Source organism: Monopterus albus, unplaced genomic scaffold (genome assembly GCF_001952655.1).
Source record: "Monopterus albus unplaced genomic scaffold, M_albus_1.0 scaffold51.1, whole genome shotgun sequence".
In the NCBI taxonomy this organism is placed as follows: Eukaryota; Metazoa; Chordata; class Actinopteri; order Synbranchiformes; family Synbranchidae; genus Monopterus; species Monopterus albus.
This window is the reverse complement of record NW_018127931.1, coordinates 2,862,050-2,867,793: the sequence shown is the minus strand read 5'-3', so window position 1 is coordinate 2,867,793 and position 5,744 is coordinate 2,862,050.

The following is a 5,744-nucleotide window of genomic DNA, read 5'->3' as shown; positions in this document are numbered from 1 at the left end:
TTTAGTAACTAACTTTTTCCCGATCTGATTTTATTTTCAATTACCCAAGTAGACATTATAAAGAGCAGCAACTGTCAAACTTTAACATTACTACACTGGAAAATGGAAAATGGTGAAATAAAGTGAAATATCACTTGAAGTATGACATCAAGAGATGCTAGTACTGCTGATAGATAATATGGTGTTAAGCACTTATCTTACACTTAAAACTGTAAATCTAAATGGTCTTCAGTATTCAATACTCATCAATCTTTAATTTTATACAGTTTGTATGTACATTGTGAGAAAAGTACTGACTCCACACTTTGACAAGTTTTCCACACTTTAAAGTAGTAACATGTCAGAGGAGGTAAGGAGATGAGAGGACAGGAGAGGAGAGGAAAGAAGTGGAGAAAAGGAACCTGAATCTTGTGGAGGTGACCAGGACACTCCATTTGGAACAGCTAATTTGCAATCAGACACTCTCTTTGAGTTCTTTCCCGTCTCCAGACAGTGTGGATGGCTGCTGAGACAAAGCAAGCATTCTCCGCCAACCAAGGCCCCTCTTAGTTTTATTTCAGGCCGGTGCTCTCAGATACAAACCATTCTGCGTGGAGCAAGAAAACAGCAAGAGAGAGGAGAGAAGGAAGGAGCAAGTTCAGAGGAGGAAAAGGAGGAGAGGCAAGGGGAGGTGTGGAAAAAGTGGGAGGAGGCTTTGCCAAGGGCCAAACTGCTACCCCCCCCCCAGCTACCCTCCTCTAGCTGTTCTTTCCTCTCCTTGGATGGTACCGTAGCCTGTTCCCCTCAGATATGCTGCAGTGCAGTGCCACGCCCCACCTAGCGCCATGAAAAGACTCAAGACTTGATTGATCACACCGCTCAGTCGAGGAGAGCTGATTGTGCCTTTTTCCCTTTCATTGTCTTTAGTTACTTTTTCATCATGAACAAAATCTGATAAATAATCAAAACGCACAAAGTCCAATATACAAACAAACAAACAAAAACTACAGTGCACAGATCCAGTACACTGGAACAATATCAGGCCTGATCCTGACTTTATTAAGTGAACCAAGACAACAACAGCAATCTGACACTCATAATAAATTATATAAAACTGATACCAATGAATTCATCACTGAGATGAGAGACTACAGATTTTAATTTTGGAGGGAAAAAGCCACAAATAATTTGAGTATCAGTGTCAGAAATGAGAGAAGACAAAGTCAGATTGGTGCATCGTTAACATCACCCACATCTAAGCTGCCTTCTTGTTGTACATCTCCTCCTTTGTGATTGGTATGCAGGTAATATTTTATTATTAAAGTTTTATTTATACAGTTTAGGTTGGCCGAGCAAGTATGTTTTTACTGTAACACCCTGTTTAAGGAAATAAGGAAAATGATTATAGGCTAATAGCTTTTCCTGGGGCCTACTGAGAAAAGCATAGGTAAATGTTACATATCTGATTCGATCTTTTAGGAGTCCGTGTGAGCACATATGCATGTGCTACTGGCTGAATGTGTCTATGCACCTATGTTATCAATTTACTATCAGCAGTCCAGTGGAAGTACAGTATGTTGTGACTTGGTTGCCGCAGGTAACAAGTCAATGATTACCGAGAGGGCCAAGGGTGTCCTCGGGCTCAGGTCAGAGCCACTTCCCCATGACAAAGAGTTACAAAAGTGAGCTGCAGCTGCCATCTGAAACTCTAGGCCTACGCTGTTCTTATCTGCTTAAAAAGCTGCATTGTGTTCACACCGTATGCAGGCTGTGTCAGGGGCAGAGCCACACTTCAAGATTTGCTGCTGTATTTTCATGAACTGTAGACAGGATCCTTTTTATCCAAAGTGGTTATTTTAAACAAGGAGGAACTTGATTTTTCACATAATGTTTATCTCATTTGGAGTTGACTGTCACATGTTCAGCAAGGACTGAATCAATTAATCAGTGACTAGACTGTTTCCTTTGTTACACATCAATAATGTCTAAAAGCAAGCCCAGGAACTAAAGCTAACAGAAATAAAGAGAAAAACTGCCTCAGGCCTCTCTTGGTTTGGGATAATTCCCACAGGTTGTCTCACTTACTAGCCTTTTCCTGCACTGGACCAAAGAGCACAATCCCTCTCAGTCTCACTCAGACACATAATATCAGGAGTGGCTGCACTGGTGCTGTATGAACATTAAGCAGCATCCGACTGACAGATTCGTTCAATTTCGCCTTCTGCCATGCCAGTACAACTGGCCTGAAAGGGTGAGGGTGGGGGGCAAATGAGAATGAAAAGCTTGTTGCTTGTTGCAAGCTAACGTTGGTCACACTGTTCCAATGGTTAGAGGTCTGGGTGGGTTAAAGCACAGGACATGAAGTAGGTAAAAACTGTGTCCCGGGGCCGACCCCGGTAGGGCTCAGTAGTCACCCTGACCTCCACTCTGAGCTTGACCCTGAACAGTACAAATTACTGGATCGCATGGCTCTACTTTCTCCCCTCTTCAGTCCCTTTCTCTTTCTCACTTTCTTTTTCTCTGGATGACCACAAGCAGCCATTGTCACTGCAGACCATGAGAACAATTGGGTTCTTATGCTGTGGCTGGACAGGGTAAGGGAAACTTCAGCAGTGACTGCACTAAGTAAATTATGGCTCCAATGGCCTGTATGGTTTGGAGAGGGTGCACTTTGTGAGAGGTCCTGCAACTAAAACCACCAGTTCAGCATATTTGTTGTCTCTGCAGTGCAGAATGACAATGGCAGAGCATTTTTTTCAGAAAAATTATGGTTCAAATTCATGCACATACTTTCAGCGAACAGTGAACCCTGTGAAGAAGACAGAGTAGCTCTTTTTGGAAAGCACTCACGCTTTCTACACTGAATAACTGCATGACTGCAGGGCAATGAGAAATTGCCACAGTTCTGATCCCTCTCTCCCTCCCTTCCTCTGTTCCCCTTCCTTCTCTCAGATCAAGGCTCTGCCTGTCAACTCTCCTCCCGCGCTCTGATCGCTCCACCCTCCCGCCCTATCCCCTTTCTACATGACATCATATGCACATCTGTTGTCCCAACAGGGTGCTGGTGACACAGACAGGCCACAAAATTACTAGAGCGCTCTCCTTCTGTCTTTGTCACCATCTCTTTCATCCTATTTTGCTGTTGATCGTTTTCTCCCTGTCCCTCTGAACTCCCTCTTCTATTGGTGCTTTTTTACGTTTCTTTATTTCCCTGTACCCCAATATGCCTTGTAAATAATATAGCTGCACTCTACATTACATTTCCCTGTTTCCTACAGTGTGGCACATACGGTACCTTTGAAGAGACAGGAAACAACCATTAAATTAAATGATCCGTGTGCCTGACCCTAGCTTTGACCCATGTGATTGTGAGCAAACTCAATCAGCAAGGTCAGCACTAACATAATGTGACTCTTGGAGATGTTTTTTCTTGACTTTCTCTGATTTGATCTATTAGAGCTTGCTAAAACCGGTTAAGAGGTTGTGGTTATATCAATTTGTGTGTGTACATGTGTGTGTGTGTTTGTGAGTGTGAGAGAGGAAGAGAAAGAGAGTGGGAGCGATCTTTTGAGTGTTTGGACAGTAAGGCCCAACCCATTAAGGACTGAATATTTTCAAGGGAATAGAAACTTACAGAAGTGTAACACATGTTTGATTCCCAAAGCCCCACTGCAATAATTCTTCACATATGAATTACTAACAGATCAAATCAAGACATACTGGATCACACCAGCTGCAGTGGAATTAGAATCTTTGGAGATGTAAATAAACACATATTTTTAATTCTATAATTACCCACATTTCCTTAAGAAAAACTTTTGACATAATTCCTCTTTATTGATAAGGGTTAAAAAGAGAAAAATATTATCTCTTTACCTGTTCCTAACACATTCTCCTTGTAAAAGAAATGCATAAATGCACCATTGTCAATTTCCAATAAATGGCTCACATTTCTATCTGTAAATAAAAACATTCATAAGACTTTACAGTGTGTGTGCATGTTGCCCTTTTTCCATGTGATGCTTTGCTTTTACTTTGAACAATCCAAATCCTAAACTTTAGATTATAATGGAATTTTTGCTGTTAAAAGGTTTTGTGTGTTTCCAAAAAAAAAAACCTCGGACGACAGCTTTGTGAACTGCAGCAATGAACACAATTTATATGTCAATTTTATGTTCACTAAAGGTTTTGAGATTCTTTGATAGAAATGTCACGTGTCCCATGTTTATACAAACTACTTTGATGGTTCAATTTTGAAATTTCGATGGTAGGAACCAGGATGGTGGAACTATTGAGAGGTGGTAGAAGCACGGTTGTTGCACTGTTCTGCCTCCTGAAACACAGTAGTGAAGAGCCCCCTAGAGGATCTAAAAATGATTCGCTTTACACATTACTAGTGGCTCTAAACTGCTGAGACATGGTAATGTTAAACTCAACTCAGGCTCAACACTCAATATTTTCCCAAACATGTAAAGAATATGAAATAATCAGAAGGCCATATTTTCAGTTGTCACCAAATATTCATTAGCAATTTAACACTGGACTGAATGATAATAATAAAATATGAAGATAAAACCTCTGCAAACTATTTAAAATGTGATGCTACTGTCTGTTTTGATAAAGTATATTCCTGCTATTCTCATGCCATGAAAGCCATAATGCTGATGTGAAGAAGACCTTCTTGACCCAAACCAGTCTAACCTGACGTTCTGTAGTGCTTTGTCTCCTCCTGCAGTTAAAACTGAGTAAAGACAGATGGAGTAAGTCCTTAAATTGCTCGAAAGTGGAACTGTTGTTCCTCAACATGGAAACAATTTCCCCCAGTCATCTTTTCAGGTTTCGCAGATGTTCTGAACAGTGTTAATTAGATTTGATTACAAAGTAGTTTCTTTTAGTTGTGTCATAAATACTCTCTTGCTTGTTATCCCCGAGAGGAGTTTTGTTTTTTCATCTCCCACACTCTGTATTCCCTTCACAGTGCAGGGAACAATATTCATTTCACCAACCACACTCAGATTTCTTGTGCATTTCAGCATTCATTTTACCCCATTACACATACTGTATAAGCACCGTGTATTTGTCTTGACTTATTAAAGTCTACACAGTGCCTCTGATATTGTGGTCAAAATTGAAATCCATTTGAGCTGCATGTAGCTACAGTATGTGCCAAAATTGCCCCTATTCACTTGTTAGACCTGAACAAATTAAAACTGGGTCTGGGTCTCTCAGTTGATCAGAGACACCCAGATAGTGAATGTCTTACTCCATGTCTTATTCTCATACTTAAAGGATAAGTACAATGTTATTTGTGATTTTTATTATAAATACTATAGATGCTGTGAAAGGTACAAAACCAAATGTTGGGCTGTTAGTTCCTGCATCAACCTGTAAAAAAAAAGGTTTACCAACTTACCAATTTGCATTTGGGTACTGTAAACCTTAGCAAAGGCTACTAAAAGAGGAGTAAACAGTGCATGTAGGGACTATTTTCCACTGTGGATTAATATGAACTAGCGAGAGTTCACAGCACCAGGTTTACAACAGTGTCCATGTTGATTGTAAGGACATATCACCCACTGGAATGGTAGCTCATAGTCTTTATAGACAAGTTTCATACATAGAAGGTACATGAATAATGAGAGTCCTTAAGAGACATTACCTGCATTTTACTACTATACTTAACGTGTCTAGAACCAAATATGTGTTCACTGAATTCCACAGGAGGTCTTCTCTTGTATCTATTATTAATGTAGTTAGAGATAATC